Here is a 27223-nt window from a genome sequence, read left to right on the forward strand (position 1 = left end):
TAATTAAAGAAATTCTGGAATATCGACACCAATACATTGTCTTCGTATGCCCAGAACATGTTTCAGTTCCCCCCAAGTTGGAAAGAAAAACGTATCACATAGACAGACAGAATCCCTTACGCGAAGTACACCCAATCAGAGGTGAGGACAATATTTTTAAACGCGTGTTTGTGTACGCGCCCATAACTAAAATTGAATTATTAGAAATGATGAAAGTAGTACCTAGCCATGACAAAGACCCAGCAGGTTTCCACCGTGAGATAAAAGACATGTTACTCATGGGAGAGTATACTTACCCTGACATTATGAACATATTAAAAGTCCTATTACCTGCCGGTATTTACGAGAAACTCAAAGAAAAGGAATGGGAGGTGGGAGACCAAAAGATAGATTGGACAGCGTTAGAAAACGAAGAAAAGGCCCGAGCTGCAGGTTCAGGGCTTGGGGAAAGGACTACAGCATTACCAGGATTATTAGTGCAGGTACTACCACGTTTATTAACTACGAAAAAGGAAGACTGGGGTGCAATCTCAGCCTGTAAACAAAAACAAGATGAAGACACTAGTGATTACTATTCCCGATTTGAAAAATGTTTTGGTATTAATAGTGGCATAAAAGCAAGTAGTGAGTCGTATCCACATCTGTTTGTGACAAAATTAGTTGAAAATTCTCTGCCCCAAGTTAAGAGTAGAGTACTGAAATTCGAGAGTACCTGGCAAGGAAACACACCGTCACAGATGTTACAAATGTTACAATATCATCACAATAGAATTAGGGAAGAACAAGAACATGAACAAAGACGTATGAAAGACACGAAAATGAAAATGCTTGTTGCTCAGTCAGTTCCAGCTGACGGTCATAAAAAGGGTACGACACAGTCCAATGATTCAGTAGGTCCTGTTAGAGGGACATTCAACTATTGTAAACAGCCAGGTCATTATATACACGATTGCGCAGTTTTAAAACATAATATCTCTACGGGTATAACGAAGGAGAGACCACGTCCGCCTAGACAGGATCAGATCCAACCACAAGTACCTCAGAATATACAGCCTATGCCAGCGGTACAACAGACCGCACCACAACAACAACAACAGCCTATTGCTGCAACACAAAACACGACACAACAGATGTACCAGTATGCACAAAACGACTACCCAGAGTATCAGCGCTACACATGAAATAGCCTAGAGAGGGAAGTTGGCCTACCCCTTATTGAGGTTCCCGTAGATCAAGAAGGTCCTTACGTACAGAGTCAAGTATTAGGGAAAGACAGAAAGTTTCTACTCGATACAGGGGCAAGCAGAACCACTATCAGTCACAGCGAAGTCCCAGGGGCACCCCTCTCAGGCTCACAAAATATTTCCCTTGGTTTTTCAGGAAAGCCCACTATTAACGAAGTATCACAACCGCTTGCATTCACAGTCGGTCCGTTAACACGGACTACAGATCTATTGCTTACGAAATCATGTCCAGAAAACTTGTTAGGTATAAAAACATTGAAGGCTCTAGGAGCTGTAATATGCTGTTCTCCGGAAGGAGTACGATTATTTTTGCGTGACTTTAAAGGTCACTACGTGTCTAGAGACATGGATCACCGGTTACAGAATCTACCTGCACATTTATGGGCGCAAGGCCCCACTGATGTAGGTTGTATGCACATTACACCATATCGAGTCACACTCAAAATAGGAGTGGTACTACCACGAATGCGACAATACAAGTTACCGCCAGATGCTGTAGTGGCTTTACTGCAAATCATTGACGAGCTCATTGCACAAGGAGTGGTTGTGGAAACCGACTCCAATGTATGTAATTCCCCGATAATTCCGATTCTTAAACGAACTGATCCAAAAGCACCCCCAGTATATAGATTAGTTATTGATCTGCGAGAATTAAATAAATGCATTGTACCACAATACCCCGTGGTCCCAGATATCTCTTCATTGCTAACAACCATAGATTCAGAAGCAACGTTCTTTACTGTGATTGATCTCAAGAACGCTTTCTTTAGCGTCCCAATCGATCCGGAAAGCCAATATTTGTTTGGATTCAGTTTAAATGGACGAAGTTTTAAATTCACACGCGCACCTCAAGGATTCACAGAAAGCCCCAGCATCTATAGCCAAGCACTGAAAAGAGAACTTGACAGTATCCACATGCCAGCTAACACTGCCCTGCTTCAATATGTCGATGATCTGCTGATCACCGCCCGAAGCGAACCTGAATGTGAAAAAGCATCACTGACGGTTTTACATTTCTTAGCCGACAAGGGGCACAAAGTGTCCCCTTCAAAGCTGCAATTCTGTGTCCAGCAAGTTGTGTACCTTGGGCACTTGCTGTCCAAGGGGGGAAGACAGCTTACACCCGACCGTATCCAGTTAATTGTTAACATGCCGCCACCCAAGACACAAAAGGAGGTACGGGCATTCATAGGCCTCACTTCGTACTGCAGGCAGTGGATCCCTCAATATGCATTTCTAGCGAAACCACTCATTCAGTTGACAACACAGGAGGCAGCGACATCGACTGTCCTCCCTTGGACTCAGGAACATATGCAAGCTTTTGAAAGCTTAAAGAAAGCTTTATGCCAAGCACCTGTTTTAGCAACACCATGTTACAGCAAACGTTTTACACTCTTTGTCACAGAACGTGAAGGTACTGCTTTGTCAGTACTCACGCAGGAACAAGCAGGATCACACAAGCCATGTGCTTATTTTTCTAGTACATTAGATCCCGTAGCTCAGGCTCTTCCTGCGTGCCTGAAATCAGTCGCAGCAACAGCTTTAGCAATCAGACAAAGCGATGCCATAGTGCTAGGACATCAATTGACAGTACAAGTACCACATGCAGTAGAGGTTCTCTTGAACCGGACCCAGACACAACACTTGACTATAGCAAGACTGACGGGTTATGAATTGACATTGTTCCAGCCACACATAGAAATCAGACGTTGTAGTACATTAAATCCTGCCACACTTTTGCCATTAAGTGGAACAGACCCATTGGCACATGATTGTATTGAAGTTATCACTATTACGACGAAACCCAGACAAGACTTGACAGATATTCCACTATCAGACCCAGATCTGACATTGTATGTAGATGGTTCATGCATGAGAACAAGTACAGGAGAGTTAGTGGCCGCTTATGCAGTCACAACAGACACTGAAATTATTGAAACAAATTGCATCGATACCTTGTCAGCTCAAGCAGCAGAGCTCATCGCTCTGACACACGCCTGTATTCAAGCCAAAAATAAGAAAGTCAACATATACACAGATTCACGTTATGCATTCGGAGTCGTCCATGACTTCGGCGTGCTTTGGCGAGAGAGAGGTTATTTAACTTCTCACGGTGCCCACATCCAGCACGGCCCCCTTATTCAAGCTCTGTTAGATGCAATACATCTGCCGACTGCAATATCGATTATGAAGTGTAAAGCCCATACAAAAGTGACTGACGTTATTTCTCAAGGTAACAACCTAGCTGACAGAACAGCTAAACAGACTGCTCAGAATCAGATTCATCCAACTGACACGACAAAGACAATAGTTCCGACACCAACACACTGCATGACAGTTAAGGATCCCGCCCTTGATGTAATTGATATACAGACACATGCTACACCAGAAGAAATAAAGAGATGGACTGAATTAGGAGGGATCCAAACGGATCAAGGATGGATGACAAAGGGAAAATCTATATGGTTTCTCCCCGACTCAATGGTTCAAGTCATCATTAACACAATACATAGTCCAGCGCACCTAGGAGAGAAAGCTATGCTAGACAGTATTCAACACATTTGGTTCAATAAACACTTGCGAGCAGCAGCTAAACAGAAAGTACGTACCTGTATGATTTGTTGTCAGTTCAATCCAGGAAAAGGCGTACCTGTAGACCAGGGTGGATTTCAACCCCCCGATCACCCTTTTGAAGTCCTCCAGATGGATTATATCCAGATGGAACGTTGTCGAGGATTCAAATATGTCCTCGTAGTTGTATGCGCTCTTTCCCGGTGGACAGAGGCGTATCCCGTCTCAGATTACACTGCCCCGACTACTGCCAAACAGTTAGTTCGAGAATTCTTCCCACGGTATGGTTTGCCCCTTATCGTGTACTCAGATAATGGCCAACCGTTCTCATCCGAGCTAATGAAACATGTTTCACTTTTGTTAGGCTATCAATGGAAATTCCACTGTGTTCGACATCCCGAGGCAGCAGGTCTCGTGGAGCGGCATAATCAAACTTTGAAAATTAGACTGTCCAAAGTATGTAGAGAAAAAGGTATCGACTGGATAGTAGCTCTACCAGTGGCGCTCTTTTACATGAGAATGGTAGCACACTCTCGAACAGGGCTATCCCCGTATGAGGTGATCTTCGGTAGACCACCAAATATGTGGGGGACGCCTATACCCCGTAAAATAACTGATGTTGATTGTAATATGCTGACAGATTACCTGGCTTCCTTGATGTCTGCACTACAATCTTGTCGTTCACAGGTAGCTGCAGCTTTTCCCGATAACACTGAGGTGAAGCCCCATGAAGTGGTTCCAGGTGACCTGGTACTGGTGAGGAACTTCGACAGAAGGAACCCGCTGGAGCCTCGCTGGCAGTCACCTAAACTCGTCTTATTGACCACAAGGACAGCTGTGAAGATTGAGGGACGTAAAGGGTGGTTGCACTCGAGCCATATCAAAAAGTTTCATGGACTATCATCCGACTTGAATTTTCAGCCCTACATTCCCTCACAGACTGACTCAAAACTCCCCCTGGTCGAAAAGACTGGAAAGGAGAACTATAAACTGAAACTAAGGTCTAGCAAGTCAGACAATTCGATTGTTTAAGTCCTCTCCAAGGTGAATCGGTTGAATTTGTTTCTGACATGTATCCTCTAGACCGAAATAGAGAGAGAAATAGACAGAAACAGCTTAAGAAACAGACGTACTGTAAATCACTTCGTGGTCACTGCATAGTGACATTGTTAATTATATTTTTTCTAAGTCTTCTGATTATCATTGCCAGTATATTATTACACATGTATTACCCTATTTCCAAGCGTGCTTTCAATGCTACTGCCGAACATTCTTTTAGCGAATTACCCCCGCATGAGTTGTCCTATAGACTTGCGCTGCGCAACAACACATTCATTAGTATGTTACATCATTCCCATCAGACCAGCAATGCTACAAATTGTTGGATATGTGGCCGACTCCCTCCCTATCAGAAATACAAAGGAGTTCTGCCCCTCTTTCCGTATCCATTCACACACAATGGCTCCTGTGGAGCATGGTTTAGTTTGATTAATTCCCTAGATTCAAATTCAGTAGTTTATCAAGACAACTGGGTATGGGGAAACCTGAACCTAGTTTTACTTAAAATCTGCTACCCTAACAAGGAGGGACTTCCCAAAAGAACAGGAACTGATCTAGAAAATGAAGTATATGGATTAGGTAACTTTACACTTAACCTCATGATCCTGAATGTTGAATCCGAAGCTACACCAATCCTGCCAGCTATGTCAGTATTTCCAGTTAGAGGCGAATTATGTGTAAGAAAGAATGGTTCAATACACATGGGCCATAGTAAATATACCACTGTAATAAAATTCAGTGATAAAGGCAAATCTACATTTAGAGCTTCTCGTCACTCCTACTTCATCTGTGGTCACACCGCATACATACGCCTACCCCTAGATTGGGATGGTACCTGTTATATTGCATTCCTTCTGCCACCTGTTTTCCTAGCCCCGCCTGATTATCATAGGAACACCCATTTAGTACACAATAGACAACAGAGAGATCTCCCGATTGTCGACTACACCGAAACAGCATGGGAGCAATACACAGATTTCAATAAAGGTTTCTTTCCCTACATAGGTACAGTCACTAATAGTAAGTTAATACGTAGATTAACTAGAACCCTTGAAGCAGTAGTGAATGAAACTACTTCCGCCTTAGGCAACTTAACAGAGGAGCAGTCTGCGATGCGGATTGTTGTTCTTCAAAATCGTCTTGTCCTTGACGTCATTCTGGCCGATAGGGGCGGAGCTTGTAGGATCATCGGATCAAGTTGCTGTGTTTTCATACCAGAAAACGCGCCGTCAGTATATAAAGCCATAACTCGACTTCATAAAATCGTAAGCCAGATACATCAGAACCCAGGCACCTGGACTTGGTCCGGTTGGCTCTGGAGCATGTTGTCAGCCTGGGGATGGAGGATCCTATCCTTCCTAGGTATTGGTTTTCTCATACTATTCAGTTGCTGCTTGTGTCTACAATGTGGGCCAGCGATTTGTGGTCTGTGTGCCACATCGTGTATCCCGCCTTCAAATTTTCATTCCAGATCCCGGAAGAAGAAAGAAGAACAAATGATGCTATATGAACAGATTGATGGATTGATGAAGATGGATATTTCATGAGGGTCCGTAGGGGACAAGGAGGGAATGAGGAAATATGAATTTTTATGGTCAATTGTGTCCCCTATCTTAGACCCCAACAGCTCCATGTACATGCTACAAGTACATGTATGTTCCCTCCACTTCAAGCTATGAAGACGCAAATACAATCGTGTCCAACGTTAATATGTACTCTTTCATATCTGCCATGAATGGGCCAGATATTCCGTTCCTAAGTATGATTGGCCACCGACTTTATATGGTACACTTTTTACGTTTTACAGCTCTGGCAAGGTAGGCCCTGAATTCTGCCATCGAGCCTTTTTCCTGCTTCTGCCTCTGAATGCTCCAGCCTGGACCCGCATCTGTATCCATGAACTCTGTCCTACTCCCTGCGCGGCTAACGGTGCCTGACGCGGCCTGTTGCCTGCCAAAAACTGTATTCAGCCTTCAAGTTATCTGCTCCGCTCCTCATCCGATGCATTCCTGTCTAGTAGTTCAGGTAAACATCCTTCTAGCTACCGAGCAAAGGGGCCGGCCTCGCTGTCTTTATGCATGTAATTCATAGCCCTTGTTACCAGGGAAGATTCCTGCCCCCTCGCATCTCATGTAGACACATAGACACCTGTACACGCACTAACAGTCAGTATAGAAATGGATCTGTCCGAGAAGACCTTTCCTTCCAGATAATATAGTTCCTTAAACACAAGATATTAGATACGATTTAGGACTAGGTTGTCCTGACACCCCAGACTTCTGTCTCCACATGTAGAGCTAAATGTCAATTCCCCTTCACCCTCTAGTTACACGTCAATCACACGTCATGCGGCTGCGCGCGCATCTCTGCCAAATATTTCTGCTGACACTGCAGGATTCTCTTATGGATCCACCCACTTGTGACATCATTTTAAATGACGTTTCTAGTATACGCCTGTATTTACGCCTATTTTCATTACGTATGTGTATTCTTATCTGTATTATCAGCTGTTACGCCTCCTGCATCTGTCTTAATGCAATGCTTCTCATATATATATTGTTACTTGTCAATAATGTATTGCTGATCCCTTCCTGAACCTTCGTGGTGATGGAATATGACTGCCTGGTTCGAACCATAATTCCTTTGTAATAAATAAAGTCCTTTTCAGAACCTCTAATACCACGGATTCTGCCTCTTATTTTGACTGAGTTATTCTTACTAGACTTTACCGCATAAAAAATAGTACAGGTAATTTAAATATTTACCACAAGTGTCTGACATTTATTGCAGTATTTTACCTCTACTTGTATTTTGTACTCTTTTGTAACATGCACACATCACTTTTTCCTCTTGTAACGTATCGTCTGCTACCTCTTTGATTTTGTTTGCACTTTAAAATATTAACAAAATTAATGTGGCCATAAGGGGAGCGACCCTTGCCTAAGGGGCCGCTCCCACAAACAACCCCAAACCTAAAAAATGAAAAAAAACCCTGGCGCTAGTGGCCGTTCCTGCTGCACGATCGTGCAGCAGGAATGCATAAAAGAGACATCGGGGGCAGAGGCGTAGCTAGAGCTTGTGGCGCCCGGGGCGATCTCTCAGATTGCCACCCCTGGGGAGGGGGGGTTGCTGGGGAAAAAGGACGGCAACCACTTGAAAGAGGTCCGAGAGACACTTAGTATAGCCGCTAATAGTTACCTCAATCATGCAAGTTACATGCACATACATGACACGGTCCAAGGCTACACAGTTGAATACACCGGTGACTGGCAGTACAAAAGAGAACACACAGACTGCATGATCTATCTGAGGACTCAGAAAAACCGCATGTGACATCCATCAGAGAGCTGCGTGAATAATTACCTGGTAATCCCCTCAGCACAATGCAAATATGCACATACATGACACTGTTCAGGTATCCATCATCTACAGCTGACATTAAATGACCATTCATCATGGTCCCCCCATTAAAGCAGTGCATTTTGTGATCTGCATGGTACATGTTCTTTGCAGCAGGCACATTAACCCTCTGTGCTACCTTTCCAGGAGTCAACCCTTCCACTAGACAAAACTCCATCTCTCTCTAGGAAGAACATTAATCACCAAAGTTATCATGGCATTTCTATTGTTTCTGAAAATTTCTGGAGGCCAGGAAGGAGGCAGCAAGTTTTTTTCAAACCATAATATACTTGCAAACACTACGCACCCACCCGAAATAGGTACCCAGTGAGGTCACACCGTTCGCATCGCCCTAACCTGCTCAAGGTTCATGTGACCTCAGTGACAGAGTCACAGCGACTGGATCACTGTTGCTCTAGGGTGTGCTGCTTCGTAGGCCTGCCCGCAAGACTGGAGATGAACTTCAGTATGGATTGTGGTGGACAGGCCTTCAAGGTTAACCCACACAATTGACACCACTAGGGTACACCTGCTTGTGCTAAGACATCAAGCCTTCTAAGGTCTAGTGGGGCCTTCTAAGGTCTAGCATGGGAATGTGCTCCCTCAGTACAGTGGTCTGGTGGACTGGTCATGAAGGCTGAACCCGGTTCCCCAGTTCCAAATTCGACAGCTCTGGCCATAGTGCCACATCCTCTCCCCCACTGAACACCATACTTCCCCACTGAGAGAAACTCGCACTGCCTTCAGCTATAACCTAATTGTGCCCGCTATAAACACTTGGATGTGGCTCAATTCAAATTATGCACTTGATAAGAGTAATTTGCTGCCTAAAAAATAAATAAAAGCAACCACTCATAGGGAATGCAAGATTAAGTAAAGCATGTGAAATGTAAGCAGAAACAACATCGTTACCTTAACGATCTCTCACTCACTATTCAGAAATCAGCGAGTGGTTTTACCTGAAAAGTTATGGACATGACCAGAGGGCCCAGAAAACTGCCACTAAACCGGCGATAATGGGCTTGATAATATGCTCTATGGAATTCCCATAGAAGCCCATGTTCTGGTGTGAACATGGGCTTCTATGGGAATTCTCCAGGGCATATTATCAAGCCCATTATCGCCGTCCTTGATAATATGCCCCATAGTGCATGTTTAAAAACACGGACGCCAGACCATGCAGCAGCTCAAAACGATTTCTGTTTTTGGGGGGGGGGAGGGGCAGTATCAGCTTCAATCTGCCACGGAGGCTCTTAAAAAGGGTTGAGTAGAGAGCGATGTACGGCTGTTAACATCGGGAATGTTTTCCATGGGCGCAGTAAACCGACCCTGCTGACAAGCTGTAGGACGGGGGTGTAAAACCCACCACTGCTCTAGCGACTGACATCCTCGCATGAGAGCAGAAGCGACAGAGGTGAGCGGCGCTTTGGCTGGATGCCCCCGAATGCTGTATACATGACCTCTGCGGCTCACCCACCTTACTATATACCCCTCCTGCCCCATGTGAGGATTTGAGTCAGCGACTCCTGCGCTTGGCTTCCGTGGGCTCCGGTTTGGGGACTCGACCCCGAAGAGTGTGGCTTCCCATCCACTAGCCACTTTGGTCCATGCTGGTGGCTGACACCCTCTGGCAGAGACTGGAGGAGCGCAGGAGAGCGGCGATCCAATGAGGTGCCTCTGACTGCAGAGTGTTTGACCTGCTGCAACATACCTGCCTGACGACCCCCATTGCAGAGACCCAGCTCGGCGGCTTCAGAGCCTGGCTAGAGGAAGGGGTTCAACCCGGAGCACATCCCAGTTGAACTGGAGGTGAAAGAGAGCGGCTGCGACTGCGGGGGAACCTTACACTCTGTATTGGCAGAGGGAACTGCCAAAGTCTCCTGATGCATGCTGCCTTTCACTGCCGGGTTTTCTTCCAAATAATGGCATACGGATACAGTGTGTTTGGCGCAGCCCCAGAGGTATCGCGCGCGCATGGGAAACAAAAAAAATGAGTGCGAATGTACCTACCAATCAGAGGACAAACAAGCATTTAAAATGCAATAGGACTCGTATTTACGTGAGCCCTATTGCATTTTAAACGGAAGTGCTGGTATCAAAGAAGGCATGAACGGGAGGGGGTGGGAGAGGTGGTGGTGGTTGAAAAAGTCACGGACTACGGGAGGAAATGGGGAGAGGCAGGGGAACCAAACAGTTTTTACAGTAAAGGGGCCGATAGCCTCGGAAGGCAAAAAATGACGACATGCCCGTCAGGAGGCGGGATAGCCAAGCACCAATCCGACTGCCTAAATTTTTATTAAAGCCAATCAAGAATAAGACTGGAAAGTGGGTGGAGCTTCCCCCACTATACTGTATACAGCATTTTGTCAACGAGACAGCGCATGTGCTGCCTAGGCCAAGCCTAAAAATGGTGGTATTGCCCCGTTTTCTATATCTCATCTCTAACATCCCAATAAAGTTGACGCAGGGGTTTTTCGCTTCACTCTGAACATCACTGCTACAATTGATCTGGGGAGGCAAACAGGCTCGGGTGGCCTGGGCTACCATTACTCTGGATTATGCCAAGGGAGGATTCGGTGCACCGGACCCATACATATATTACCTGAGTGCCCAGGCACAATATGCTCACTACTGGTTTAACAGGAATGACTTCACACCTCACATGGCGGTTGAGGACAGCGATGCTTTCCTGGTCCCTCTGCGTAGTATCATCACTCACACGCAGCAGGGCACCCCAAAAATGGAAATAAATATGATAGATACTACGAAAGCGGCGTGGAAAGCTATAGGGCAGCTCGCTGACAAATTGCCTATATATGCCCCGGCACTGCCATTGGAACATCACATGGCGCTCTTGGTAACACAGGAAACGGGCCCAGTGCGTCTGCTCGGGGAGGCGGGACTGAGCACTATGCAGAACCTTTACCTGGGTGGCACCTTCCTCACACCTGAGGACTTGAAATATGTTGTTAATCCCACACTGCTCTTCAGATTCACCATACATAGGCTAAGACATGCTATTAAATCGCACTACCACACAAACCCGGGCGAACCCCAAGTTCTCCAATCTTTACAGCTAGGACTGACTACTCCCACACGAAAGAAGCTAATTGCGAAGTTATACAGGGCAATAAGCGCTGAGAAAACTGGTGTGCCAGACAGGAGCTTTGATCGTTGGAACGCCGTGTTGACCCCCCATGACATCGGCGGTATGGGAACATGTGTGCAGTCTCACCAGCAAACTTACTCCTAATGGGAACTTTCGCATAATTCACTTCAAATACTTGCATCAGACATACCACACGCCCCTTCGCCTACACAGCTATGGTTTGCGAGACACTAGTAGATGTAAACGATGTGGTCAGATGGAAGCTGATTTTATGCATCTCGCTTGGGACTGTGGGAGCGTGGCCTGTTACTGAAAACAAGTGGTGCAGAATATACAGCAAATGTCTGGGTTGGAAATTCAATGTACACCACTTGTCTGTCTTTTATGCTATATTCCTCATGTTAAAGGGGTCCTGGGAAAATTCACAAGCATTGCTCTGCTCATGGCTAAACGCAGAGTTGCTATAACATGGGAGGGCACACAGGCGCCAAAAGTTGCACATTGGATCAGAGACATGGTCTACTGCAAAGAAAACTTGGAATTATATGCAGAGGAACTGCCGATATCATCCAAGCCCAGGGACATATGGGAGCCACTGCGTCAGTTCCTACAGAGGCAGCTCACGGCTGATTCGCAGGATTGAGACAGAGTGAACATTATACTTGAAAGTACCTTTGGCGCACTCGGAGTGCACTGGACTCAACAATCTGATATGTCATATAATATTCCTTGTGGTGTTGATTGATCACAGTATTGCTAACGGCTGGTTCGGCACAAATGTTAGTTTGTAAAGAAATATTGATGATTATTATTTTTGAAATGCAATAAACAGAAATTAAAAAAATTATATATATAAGCTAGTGTTTGGGTGGTATTGCCAGCTCTAGGGTATTTTCTAATTTTAAGCCAGAGCTTATTCCAAGTAGATATAGTAAGAGAAATTTTGAGATCAGAGTCCCATAAAAGTTCTATATTGGTTTTATCGTGAATCACTGGAGAGTATGAAAGATGCTTATAAATTTGAGATACAGATGGAGAAAGAGACAAGAGCGGAAGAATGTTGGAAGAAGAGCAGGAAGATGGAATATCTGATGATAAACAATTGTACGTTGACTGGATCAATGTAGTTAGAGATATAAATTTTGATTAACAGGAATTAGATAGAGAAAAAGGTATTTGGGCACTGAGAAAGATATGCATGTACCATCCTGAAAAGTTGATGAACCCAATGAAGTCCCTTAGTATGCCACTCTATGATTCATTTTAATAAGCTTATTATACCATAAAGAAGATTGCATAAAACGAACCTTAGGAGGAAGGTGACCAACACATAATGATTGAATAGTTCTACAACTATTGTTAAAAATAGGAAGAGAAAGAGAGGAAGGATGTTGAGTAAAAGATAAGGACTCTTGGAAGAAGAAAGAATGAAGAAATTGCTTCTCAATAACGGTCCACAAAGGTGATAATGAATCTTCATTATCTTCTTGAAATAAAAGAGAAGTTTGCTTAAGAAAAAATGCATTATGATAAGTTTGAAAATCTGGGAAGTTAACACCTCCTAATTGTTTTGTTCTTTTAAGTTTAAATAAAGACATACAAGACTTTTTATTGTTCCACAAAAATTTCGATAATATAGAATAAATTGTTTTAAGTTGAAAGTTAGGAATGTTTACTGGAAGATTGGAAATATGAAAGAGTATTATAGGGACTAACATCATTTTAATTGTGTCAAGACGGCCTCACCAGGATAAAAATGAAGGATTCCGCCTGGATGTAGCATTTTTAATTGTATTTGTAACTCTTTTTAAGTTTATTGCAACAGATTCTTTAATGGAGGATTTAAACCATAGACCAAGATATTTTATTTTATCTGAATTCCAACGAAAGCCAGAAGAAAGATAATCTGCAGAAAAACATAATATATTTAATGGAAGAATCTCGCATTTGTCAGAGTTAAGTTTATAGCCAGAGATCGCAGCAAAAGATTGAACTTCCGACAAAAAGGATGGCAAAGAAGATTGAGGTTGTGAGAGAAAAAGCAGAATATCATCCGCGTAAACAGGAAGTTTCAGTTGGTTAGAGCCGTATTTAACACCAATTATATTAGGGTTTGAACGGATCTTAATCAAAAAGGGTTCAAGAGCTAATATAAAAAGAAGGGGAGAAAGAGGACAGCCCTGTCTTACCCCACAATGTAAAGGAAAAGAAGGAGATACAAGACCATTAGCCAAAATAGAGGAAACAGGAGATGAGTAAAGTAAAGAAACACAGGGGCAGATTTACAAGAAAGTGACGCATCTGTAGAGATGCGTCACTTTCCCTGCTCCACCATGCAAAACCCTTGCGTCATCATGGATGCGCCGTATTTACAATACGGCGCACCATGGCGCAAAGATTGACAGATGCGTCAGAAATTCTGACACATCTGTTGGTGGAAAAGTCACGCATTGCTGGAGTTGTGTCGCAAGCACGGCGCAACTCCAGCAATGCGTGTTGCGGCCTATTACCAATATACTGCGTCACTCCTTATGCCTGCTTCAAGCAGGCGTAAGTTTTGACGCAGTGGCGTCCTAAAAGTCACGCAGTGAAATCTTGTAGATTTCACTACATCACTTTTACGAGGCTTTCCTGCGTGGGAACGCCTACCCTGCATACATTATACCTGACGCAGGTATAATGTCACGCAGGGCTTTACAACGTGACGCATCTCCCTAGATGCGTCGCGTTGTAAATGGGCCGCAACTTTTCCGCTGCCGATGCGTCACAAAAGTGACACAACAACAGCGCAAAAGTGGCGCAAGGGGCTTTTAAATCTGCCCCATTGTTTATAAACTTGTGACCAAAACCAAACCAGGATAGAGTGGAAAAAATATAGGGCCAGTCAAAAGCTTTCTCAGCATCTAGAGATATAGCTGCTAAAGAGTCCACACAGAGTTTAGCTTTAGTAAGAACATTGAAGAAAAGTCTAGTATTGTCTGAAAGATGTCTTCCTTTAATAAAACCACATTGTTCTTTTCCAATTAAATGAGGCAAAAATGTCTCTAGATGGGAAGCTAAAATCTTTGCAAAAATGTTGTAATCCAGATTAATTAGAGAGATGGGTCTGTAATTTTTACAGAGATTATGATCTTTGCCCTCTTTGGGAAGAAGTCAAATTAGAGCTTTTTGGAAAGAACCACTAGATTCCTTGGAATTAATAAAGAAGAGAAATAAATGATGTAATTTTGGAATAAGAAGATGAGAAAAGTGAGAATAAAATTCAATTGTGAAACCGTCAGGACCTGGAGCTTTACCTCTCTTGATAGTTCGAATAGCAGAAGAGATGTCTGATTACCGAATATCCTCATCTAACATAGAGAAATTTAAAGCAGGAGAGGAAGGAGGATTAATAGGAGATAAATATTGGAGTATAAGGTCTTGGGATACCGGATTTTCAGGAGTATAAAGAGTTTGGTAAAATTGGGTAAATTCTGATAAGATGTCTTCATTTTTGTATACTAAGAGATTATGGGAGGACTGGATAGAGCTAATTTTGGTGCGTTCTTTTTTAACTTTTAGATAATTAGCTAAAGGTTTGCCCACCTTGTTTTGACCCCCATAGTATTTAGCTGAGGATTTAAGCAAAAACAAGTTGGCATTATTTGGTGTTGATTTATTAACTTCAAATTTTGCTTTGATTAATTGATCTAAACATGATTTGGAGCCAGTCTGGAAAAAGGAATGTTCTAATTGTTTGATACATGTCGTAAGTGTTTGCAAAATATGTAGAGAGGACTTTTTCCTTTGGAATACGAAGGAGATAATAAAGTCCCTAGAAACTGCCTTAAAGGTATCCCAGATAATCTGTGGAGAAATATTAGGAGTTTCATTGTCATTGAAAAAGGTGGTGATAAAAGCACTAAATTGTTAAGTAAAGTTGGAATCCAACAAAAGGAAATTATTGAATCTCCATCTACGAGTACCTTGGATAGGAGAAAGAAGGTTGAGATCTAAAGAAACAGGAGCATGATCCGAAATTAATATTGAGCCAATATCTGAATGAAGAATATGTTGTGCAAGTGCTTTTGAGGTGAATAGGTAATCTAAATGAGACTGAGAGGAATGTACTGGAGAAAAGAAAGAATATTCTCGGATTGTGGGATTACATAATCGCCAGGCATCTACTAGAGATCTTTGTTGGATAGTGGATGTGAATTGAAAGTGCATAGGAGAGTGAGTGAATCTAGAACGGGAGTTGTGGTCTATAATAGGATCTATGACTAAATTACAATCCCCACCAACCAATAGGTAATCATCATGAAAATACATCAATTTAGATAATATTGTGGGCCAAAAAGTAATATCTGGAGCAGTAGGTGCATATAAATTAAGAAAGGTCAAGGGAATATTATTTAACAACAATGACAGAGAAACCCATCTACCTGCATCATCAGAATCTTGTGAAAGGACTTTCAAGTCAAGGCGTTTATGACATAAAATAACCACACCATTACGGTTACCTATACATGGGGAAGCAAAAACTTGACCAACCCATTGTTGCTTGAGCTTAGCTGTTTTTTTTTTTATAAAACATGAACTTCTTGTAGGAACGCTATATCACATTTTAAGCTAGATAAGTGAGAAAGTACCCATTGTAGTTTTATAGGCGAACCCAAGCCTTTACCATTCCATGAAACAACTCTCAAAGTCATCTACAAATAAATAATGAAATATAGCTTCAATGTAAAAATAATACAGCGATAAGTTTAAGAATACTCTATATACGATAATAAACAGTATACAATTTAAAATATTACGATAACTAGAGTAAGGAGCATAAAATAGGAAATGAGTGATTATGCAGAAAGAAAGAATAAAGATAAGAAGTATGAATAGTTTATAAGGAAAAAATATAGGTAGGTAAAACTAGGATAGGAAACAGAATAGGAAAGAGGAAGAGGTAATTGGAAAAAAGTAAGAAGAGTAGACAAGGTAAAAAATAAGAAAGACCACAGAAAACAAACGAATATTATGAAATCCATTAACATCATGACCAATGACAGAAAACAAAAACATAAACAAGATGAGGGTGGAGAAGCCACACAAGGAAAACGGCACAACTAACCGGGCAACTCAGGGCGGATCAGGGAGGAAGGATATGATTGAAGCGGACCAGAGATTATACAGGGAACTTGAAAAGACTGGCAATACTGCACCTAATAAAAGAAGAAAAAAGAATACAACAAGGTGAGTATAACATAAAACAATATGCAATATATGAGAAACAAAAAACTTGAATGAACAAATAGAAAACAACATTGCTGCGAACAACAAAACATATTGAATAAATGACAACATGAGAACCAATAGTAACATGTTGGAACAAGTTCGCGTCTTCTTTTTCCATATTGTCTCGGAAAAACTGGATTGTAGCAATACAGGATCTTGGTAGATCATAGTCTTGATATCATAAGTCAATTTAAACGTATGGAAGTATCAGAGAAAAAGCTAAAATAGAAACAGAGACAACAAAGCTTGACTGACAGCATTTTTAGAACAACAACAGCATGAAATTAAACTAGCATATCTGGAGACTTCCATGTCTTCTCTACACTGATCCAAAAATTGTTGTAAAAGAGTAGGATCTTCATATTGGTTGTTTTATTCTTATAAGTGACTTTGAATAAACAGGGGTGAAAAAGGCCAAACCTGTCGTTGATAGAACGTAATGCCGGTCTCATATCTAGGAATTTCTTTGTGCGTTCCGCTGTGTCTTTGGGGTAGTCTTGCGCAAAGAAAAGATTGGAACCTTGCCATCAAATATGACCTTTGAGTTTGGCTGTTTGTAAAATTTTCAATAATTCAGTATATTCCAGGAAGTATAAAATAACTCCTCGAGGCTTGGTTGAAGAAGATGTCATGGTTGGAGGAGGACCCAGGCGGTGTGCTCTTTGGATGTTTAAAACCGGAGAACTGGGCAAGCCAATGACCTGTGGAATGAAGGATTTGGAGAAGGAAATGGCATCGGAGCCTTCCAAACCTTCTGCTAAACCATAAATGCGCAAGTTATTACGTCTGTTGCGGTTTTTCCAAATTTTCTACATGCTTTTTGAGCTGCACAATTTTGGCTTTTATTGCAGAAACCTGATTCGTCATAGCTTGAACAGAACTTACTTGGTGTTCAATCTGCATAACTCTAGTTTCCATAATAGACCACTTATCACCCAAAGCTTGAAGTCTAGTATTTGTTTCCTCCATATAAGGTGGAAGAGCTCTTATTTCTTCCAAAATTACTGCCAAAGTATCCAATGGAGGAGATACAGTAGGTGAGGGAGGATCTTTTTTGAGGCGTTTGCCAGACAACATCATAGATGAAGTGGTCATTTTAGGTGTAGGACTGTTGGTGGGTAGCAGAGTATTGGATGAGGCTACAAAAGGTTCCATGACAGAAGATGACGCCATATTTTCAGAATACTCCATATTCGATGAAAGAATAGAGTAAGGATTATGGTCTGCCAAAGATGAAAGAGGTATGAGTGAACTTTTGACACGATGTGAAGACTTCGTTCTCCCCATAAAATTAAAAGTGCATTGGCAGGATTTCTAGACCTTGTTGCACAGTGGATAATCTAAAAACATCAATACCATAATTTCTGCTCTGTCAAACAACACTGCGGTGCATCATCAATAGCATCCATTCCTTACATTTCAAAAACGTCGCACTGAACAGAGAAAAATATTCTGTGGCGCCGAAGAATTTCATCTAGTGAACATATACAAGAGAATAAACTGAAGATAAAGATTGCTAGAGCGAGAAAGTTTAACTTAAGAAAACTGGTACGCAACTGGAGAGGGTGAGCACAAAACAGCAAAAAGCAACAGTATATCTGATCTCTAGCAAAATTCACTTATTGATAATGAATTTTCAAACAGATAAAGGCTTAATCCATTAGACCAAAAAAGTCACTTTACTTTGTATATGCTTTTAAATAGACGTAGTAACACCAGCCAGATGAGAGCTGCAGCTCTGCCTGAGGTGGACCAAGTCAATGTTTCCCACTGCTTCAAATTTCCATCCGCAAATAACACTTTCTCTTTCCTAGCAGCAGAGCCACTCTACTCAAAATACATATGTTGGGGTTTGCCTTTGACCCACAATTCAAATTGGTATGTTTTATGTCCTCTTCAGTACCATGTACTGATTGCAGCTGAGCGTTTCTCCCCACTGTTTAGGTAAACCGGCATATCGGTAAGGGGAAGGCAGGTTGAGCAGACGAGAACAAAATGGCGGGCACGTTTCATGAGGAGAACGCGCCGGCCATAATTATAAGATGATAGCGGGCTCATCGGCATTAAATAAAAACAGCAAACGATGCCTGCATGGTTCGTGTCTCGTAAATCCTCAACGAGTCGCAGCAGCAAATAAAGGGTCTGCCGAGAAAAACTGCATTATTCCCGAGCCACCACAAAGACACTTCAGGAAGCGGCCACCCTCGTTTGGCATCAGGCCACGCCCCCCTAAAGTAAAAACGAAAACACTGGCACTGAAAGGAACAAGCTTGTGTATGGATGTGCTCCTTGTGAAAGAGCAAACTGCAATCACTCAAAGTGAAGTAAACCAGCGGCTTAAGTAGGCTGGTCCACTGCCTCATGCCATATGCTGTAGCGGGCTGAAGCAAAATGTGTATAACACAAAAGCAAACCAATGGATGAAGAGAGGAGACTATGTAAATATATTATACATATTTTAGTAAAATCAAAAGGTCTTGGCTAACGCAAAGCTAAAAATGACTCTGACCTGTCCTAAAGTAATCTAGTTGGTGCTCAAGTAAAGCACTCTGATTCCCTTGGACTGAGTTCTCCTTATATCAAACTTCAAAAAAATAATACGAATAAGGTTGGTGGATTGTACTGAAACTAGCTCTTGCACTTTTATTTTTAAGATGTCTGATAGACAGGGTCTAGTGTACACACTGATCTCCCTTTACATTTTTTAGGCTGTGAATCAAAAGCTGGATCCCATTCTCCAGGTGTACATAACATAGATGTGTGCACCAGGCATCTCACTATCTCCACCCTGATGGTCTTGCGTACAGATGGGATACAATATTCCATCATACTAGATTTACTAAGCGTTTCCCACAAAGATTTTCTCTGTACAGAGTGATTCAAACACACTCTGTGCACTAGGTTTAGAGCACACTCTGCTTTTTAATGAGATATAAAATTGTTGGACCAACAGAGGGCAATTCACTATACCGTAGAGTGTGCTTGGTTTCCCAGTATTTCAAGAAACTGTAAAACTATAGTCACAATCCAACATTTTGAAAAAATCACAGAGATGTTTTGTAGAGCAAATTTGGAGATTGTTACACATTGTATCTGTAAATTAGTTGTAGCATCTCCAGATTTGCTGCAGTGCAATACGTTGTGAATGTGGCCGGATGTGTGAATCTTACTTTCAATAAAAGTTATGTTGTCTCCTGGCTAATGCCACTGTAGGTAGTGCCTTTGTGGTACTGGAAAATTTGGAGCCACGTCTGAGGCATACCCCTACCAGGCCGATTTTGGTATCCACGAACCGCAAATGACAAATGCGGTATGTACAAGTGTTTTCGTCATGTTTCTACAATGAATTCACCGTGTATATGATACTACATATTGTATGCTTGGGTTCCATTTTAGAACAGTAGCCATGTGTCCAAAATGATAGGTAATGGATACAGCTTGCTTTTATATGTGGAATTATCACAAAAACGAATAATTTGGTTGTTTTAAAAAAAAAAAATATATTTAACATGGAAAAATTATTTTAAAAAAATAAGTGCTTTTCAAAATCGTTTTTTAATATTTATAAATCTTAATACTCATACTATGACCTCCTAGCATTAAAATTTGATTTGAGTTGTGTTGCATCACTAAAATGACAAGCATTCGTGTGTACAATTTTCCCTTGGCGCAGGCGCAAACAAGCTCATTTTTTATGAAGTATAAGTTATTATTTCCAATGCCTGACTCATGGGTTATGTAATAGACATTCTGGTAATGCATATTATGCAAGAAAATTGTAGGATACTCATTTTTTAATGCCTAAAATATCAAAGTCGAATTTGGGTAAAAGCACTGTTTAAACTGCATTTTCTTTCATTCAGAGTACTTTTTAAAGTGTCTCAGGCTTCAGTAAATGCATACATTTAGGTTTGATATATATTTACAGGGTGTGCCTTCTTATGATTCAATGAGTCAATGTGCCAGTACAAAGGCTTGTTTTAATATCAGGGTTGAAGGTTCTAACTTCAGCTGGGCCTACTGAGACGTTCATTCATTTAAGATTGATGAAATGTGTACCATTGCATAGGATTGCAACAAGCATTTAATCTAAAAACTGGTATGTGTGTTATTAAGTTTTGTAAATTATTCAAAGTAAATGTAGTTTAATAATCTGGGAGTAGAGATAATTTTTTTAGCGCCTAAAAAGGAGAAATTATTTTTCAAAATAGAGTAAATTATTGCAAGTTAGGAGAAATTAGGAAGGCCTTCTGGCTTTGACAAATTCAGAGTGGCAGAATCTGGGGGCTAGGAGAGCTGCAGAGGCTGGCTCAAGTCACGCTGCTGAGATGCTATCTTTAGTTCTCCCGTAAACAATGGAGTAGGCTGTAACCTTGACATTTATGACCTTTTAAATTAGGGCCTTGTCTCTGTGGAATGCAGAATGACCTTGCTACACAGGCCTCTAAAGGTGGGATTTCTGGTTTCTCCATAAGAACATCAATAAAACTAAAGAACTTAATTCCAAAGGGAAAATATAGAAAAAGGGTTTCTTTGAAAGTCCAAACATTATGTTAAATGCTTTGCAGAACTGATACATTTGTGTCTCGCTTTTATTGGACAGGAAACAAAGTGTTGCATTAAGTCTTAGACAGAAAATAAGATGCAGCCCTTTTCTAAAATGTTTAAGGCTACATGCCTAAGTGAGAACGAATTGCCAATTAAGACTTCTTTTTCACAGTGGAAATTGTAGGTGCCAAATTAATATGGAGTGTCAGTATAACGATTTTTACTTTTAGAAAGGTAAAACTACGGTGGCTTGATGTTGCGAGGTAACTGACAAGAGGGTAACAGTTAAGTAATGGAAATTTATTTTTGTGTATTTGGTCCTATCATGAATTGTTCTTGCTGGTCCTGTATGGAAAACAGTAAAGTTATATTTGACAGCAGATTTCCATTGCCTGGTGATCTGCTGTCAAAAGGAGGGTAAGGATTTTAAACCTGACAAATTAAACAGGCCCAAAGGTTGGGTTTTGGGCTGCAAGTTTACAGTGCATAAAAGTACATGACATGGTGTTGTGTGTCACCACTTATTCACATATGCTATTGTTTTGTCTATGCCTTTTGTGCAAGTATATCTGATGGCTTGACGTTTTGTGCGTTTTTTTTATTTTTTTATTATTATGCATGTTTTTGTTCTTTTTGTTGCTGCTTTTGATTCTATTACAAGGTTACCTGTGTTGTGAGGGGATGGTCATGACGATGCCCATCGCTACGCAACAGTTGGTTGAACTTGTTCTGGTTACTAAATTCCACAGCTAATGATATTTCATGCTGTGACAATGAGAGACAACACTTCACCAGTGCATGTCTATTTGGCTATAATGGTATTGAAGGAAAATAAAAGAGATATACAGGATCAAAGTGTGTCACCTGTAGTTAGTCACGTTACTGCCCCTTCCCTTAAAGGAACAGGCAGCCTTACATTTATATGTATCCTTGATTGGACCTAAGGATGAAATTATAGATCTGTGACTCAAGGTGGCCTAATTTCTATATTACATTAGTTAATGATGTTCTGTTTTCTAAGTAGCATATGGCTTTTGTTCCTTAAAAGAAAAAACAGGTTTTCATTTTTCCCTGAAGAAGGAACTGGAATATTACCTAGGTGTATCGTATATGGTGTAGTCGCCAGCGGTAGAGTTAAAAATGTTATAACTTTGGCCTTTTGTGTATCACCCGCACTCTTGGTGTTGTGTCACATGCCTGACTATCACCCAAGTAAATTCTTGTTCTTCCTAGAGATTTTTTTTTTTTCTTTTGATGCTTCTCCCCTGACCGATGTCGCATCATGCTTAGTTATTGGGGATTTTAGTTGTGTCCTAGTTCCAATTCCCTTTTCCGTATTCCTTTCACCAGTCAGCCCATTTATTATTGTAGGTGTATTGGTCAGGTACACACTTCCAGACTGCAGTGATGTACCAGGGACCCCCATGTTATGTATAATTCCCTTTTGTATGGCCAGACTGGTTTTCAAGAATTTTCCTTAGGCCGGCTTCAATGTTTTCCAGCCTGACTGTCAGGGTAGCGATAGACTGGTTAACTGACTCAATATTATAGTGAGACAAGTTTTGCATATCAATAGGAGATATTTTACGTTTACGTTTACCCTTTTGAACATGACGAATTTACAATGTCTATTTTTAATGTGTTTTTTTTTACCCTTTTGCTCCATGCTGCTTTAATTTTTGGTGGGATCAGATGTGTTCTAATCATGCAAATATCAGGACCCTCTAGTTCTTGTCTTTTGTTTGCATATTTGACTATTAGCCTGTGTATTGTATAGTGCACCTGATGTGAAAGTTTTCTACATGCCCATGATAATCTGTACCATGGGATTTCTCTATTGAGATGTTCTAGATAAGGAATTTAGGAACACCTAGATGAAATCATTGAGGAAAAAAATGTGTTTGCCCCATTAGACAATGCCACCATATGTGAAGACATCCATTTAGATAGAATTCTCGTGTAGTTATCTACCCTTAGATGATGGAGGCTTTCACACGGAAACCCAATTGAAAAGATTAGAGACACTGTTTTGCCTACTGCCTTTATATTTGTATTGCTTTTTGAGAATGACAGTGTATTCTAGACCAAAATTGTCCCATGGCGTGTGGCCACTCCTTTGAAAGACCGCAGGCCACCTGTTTGCAGTCCCCTTGTTAAACAATGAACTGTTTAAAGCATCACACTTGCTTCATCAGAAGGCGTTCAACATCAGAAAAGAAGGAGGAGCTGGTTTTGCCACAGAACCAGAATTTCAGTGCAAAAGAGCGCCTGTCATGTGCTGGTAATCTCTGACAGTGTGCAGTCCCTTGAGCCCCTTGGCCTGAGTTTTTGGCCACACACCCCCCCTCTTTTTCCTTTGCTCCAATGGAAGTGCAGTGCACCGGCGGGTCCAAGATTGACAAAAGGCACTACATTCTGGTGCCCATGAAAGAGCAGCCTGAGCGTCCTCTGACACGAATGAGTGTTGGAGCCTGAGAATGGTCCCGGGTCTGCACAAGATGATCTGTGCCCATGACCAATGAAGAGCATATTATTTGTAGTGTCTGCCGTAGAGGAGAGACACTGGTGCACTGCCTTGAGACATTGAGACTTTCGAGTGAGCTGTGGGTGTTTGCCAGGAGGGCACTCCAACTAAGCAGTACTTTTCTCATGAAAGGCTTGAATGAAGAGGCCCATGCGAAAGAAAACAACAAAAGAAGATTTGATGGACAATAGAAGCCTGCCAGAGAGGCTTTTTGAACGGACTCTGGGCATAGTTGGTTTCACAAGAGGTTTCCGTGTGATTGTATAGACTAGGTGTTAGGAGATTGATTGTTTTGCTGACATTGTTTTAAAGTACTATTCTGTTTAGTAAAAGCAGAATAAAGTCCATTTTCTGTGGGAAGAGTACCCCATTTTCACCTCAGAGCATTGATGAGGGTCACCACTGTTTCACCTGAACATACAAAATGCATAGGAGCCCTAAAAATGTTACTAGATAATTTTAGGATTTGCTTTTTGCTTAGGGTTGTGAGAAATTATTATTTCATTTGTAATAGTGGTCACTACTTTCTCCCGTTGTCTATATGTTCTTAATAACGTGTTTTCTAGTGGTTTTTTTTTTAAACATGACGTTGTCATTTATGGGTGGGATTGTTTTTCTCTACTCAATTGACTTCTGCACCCGCTTCCCAACTTATGTCTTTTCCTACTACTGCTTCTTTGTACTCTTTTCACCCTTTTCCTGAACATGGGCAGGTTAAAAGATCAGAATTCGTAAGCAATTCTTTTGTACAGCTTCTGCATCAACACTAGTTAGTAGTGAACATCACTAATTATTGGGTGTGTGATCTTATGCCACCTACTACAGGCAGAGGTATTCCTTATTTTGTCCCGCCATACGTGACCTTTGTGCTACTACATGTGTAAGGAAACATGTATCAAAAGACGAGCTAAGCAAAAGGATGATGCTACAGCAACATCTTCATGACTTTATGAATATAGACCTGGACTCAGATTAGTATGAGTATAGTTATTGCCTATGTAAGGGCAAAAGGAGGGTCTGTGGTACTGGAAAATTTGGAGCCATGTCTGAGGCATACCCCTACCAGGCCGATTTTGGTATCCACGAACCGCAAATGACAAATGCGGTATGTACAAGTGTTTTCGTCATGTTTGTACAATGAATTCACCATGTATATGATACTACATATTGTATGCTTGGGTTCCATTTTAGGACAGTAGCCATTTTAAGGTTGCCCTCACATAGGCTGCGGATTGAGGCCATTCCTAGGCCTAAAGGACACGTACACCTTCTGTGACTTCTCTGTGACCTGTGCAAACTGACTCCGCTGCCCGAGGTCAATCCTGTCCGGCCAGTTCCTTTTCCCGCGGCCTAATGTGATTAGCATCAGGGCTCGACCCATCATAAAGTCCTTGTTCCCACACAATCTCTGACTAAGCTATTTCACACCTGTCCTGTTTCCTACTTTATGGCTTGTTTTACGAGCAGGAGGTGCCCGTTTTATTGGGGTCCGCTGTTATCTGATGAGGGTTCTGAGCCTTGCTGGGTAAAATGATTGTGTGCTGAACGAACTGGAATGTGGGATTGTCATTATGGCTCTGCTGTTTCTTTGAAGCGAAAATATGTGAATGACCACTTGTAAAACAGGGGCGGTGTTGCCCAGAGCGTAATATTCTGTATAAAAGAAAAGACTGGTTTTTGGTTCAGCAGACTGCCTCGTTCAGTTGCTAAGGCTTCTGTGTGACGTAGTCTCACTCATTTGAGTTTAATAAAGATGTCTTTTGCTATTTCAGCTTCTTTTGCCAAGTTCTTTGTTATATTACCCTGAGAATGAAAATTTCAAGTACTATGTGGTCCAAGACAGGAAGAACTCGAAGTCATAGGGTGCTACCCCTGGCACCGCTGGGGTCCTAAAAACCCCAGTACTACACCTTAGTGCACTAGTGATGTCTGTAGCTTGGTGTTAATGTACTTCTGTGAACAGAGCACTCTCATTCAACTGTAGACATCTTAAATAGACTGACATTCCAAGTGTTGACTTGAGTGCTCCATGGGACAAGTCAATCCAAAGTATCAAAACTCACACTCTGTTTTCTCTTTTTTTAGGCTGAAGAGCGGGTCATGAGTTATCCGCCCTGGGCGCTCACTCTGCTCATCTGTCTAATCATCTTAGCACTCCTGCCCATGCCCGTCATTTTTATCCTGCGGCAATTTCACCTGATTTCTGATGGCTCTAACACACTCTCTGTGTCCTACAAGAAGGGGCGTATCATGAAGGACATCTTCAACCTGAGGGAGAATGATGAGACACGCTTCATTTTAGGCAAGGCACCAAGTGAGACGCCATCCCCAATGCCCACTCACCAATCCTACCTGGGCCCTCGGCACGCCTTGGATCTGGCAGCCGCATCCAATGGTCGCTACGGAAGTGACTACCTGATGGCAACCACTCCAGAATCAGAATTGTAATGGATACGAACCATCACAGCTACCTGTGGATCAGCTTATCAGGACACAACTACCCAAACTGTGCCCTGAACATCCTCAGAATCAGGAAAAACCAACTCTGTAGAGCATTACAGCTTCTATGTGTATCCAGGACCCTCTCCCAGCGCAAGCTTGTTCCTATTCTGGAGGCTATTAGTGTCTTGTTCTCGAAAAGTCTGAATGTTTCTAGGATTACATAAGTGTCTCTTTCCCACAATCTTTGGGTTCATGTTCCCACAACTGCCCTTCCTTAAAACATCTACTTCAAACCCTCAACACATATAATTTTTCAGGACACATTTCCCCACACACACTCCTCTTTCATTACCCAAGATTATTTCTTTCTATGGCACTTAACCCCAAACGTTTCTATCCAACACCGTCAGATTTCATGTGTCTTTCCAAGCACGCCTCTATATATTTTTCCTGAACCCACTGCTGTCAGTGTTCCCTTGCTTCTACCCCACACAGCCTTTTCTAACCCCATTTTACTAATCCACGTTCCTTTATTCGCTCCCTCTTGGAATCTCCCGAATGTCTATTTTCGAGATTCTCGTACAGTTTGTCTCTTCATTTCCTTATCTTCACAGAAGGTCTAAAAAGTTGTCCATCTCGATTCATAAAAGAGTTATCTGTTCACACCGAAGCACAGAAGGCACAAAACGAAAGTACATTTGGAAAATGCAGTAAAATGAACGTGTACTCATTTTCAAGGAAACAGAAGCCAAATTTAGACAAGCACAAAAGCGGGCCCATTCAGTGCACATTCTGGAGACTAGAATCCTTGCACCCACTTCCAATGGAGATTTGAGAGTTGTTTCTGCCAAAATATTCCCCACCTCTTGTTGTGCTCATACTCTTTTAGAATTTGATAAGAACTGTGGCCCTTGCAGGGGCCCAAGACTTCTCATGAGTATTAGGTGACTCTTGACCTGTTTATTTGCTTACAACAATGCGTTTCAAGAGCCTGGGGTGAATCCATTCCCAAAAGTGCTACTAAAAGCAGTTCAAGGACATCACTGCAAGTGTATA

At 41.8% G+C, this 27223-nt stretch overlaps 1 pseudogene; it reads left to right on the forward strand.

Moving 5' to 3' along the window:
* LOC146871790 (sodium-dependent neutral amino acid transporter SLC6A17-like) overlaps nucleotides 1-26173 on the forward strand; it is a 1038204-nt pseudogene extending 1012031 nt beyond the window's left edge.
* Nucleotides 26174-27223: the final 1050 nt, after the last annotated feature.

The sequence above is a fragment of the Triturus cristatus genome, chromosome 1_1, assembly GCF_964204655.1.
Source record: "Triturus cristatus chromosome 1_1, aTriCri1.1, whole genome shotgun sequence".
NCBI lineage: Eukaryota > Metazoa > Chordata > Amphibia > Caudata > Salamandridae > Triturus > Triturus cristatus.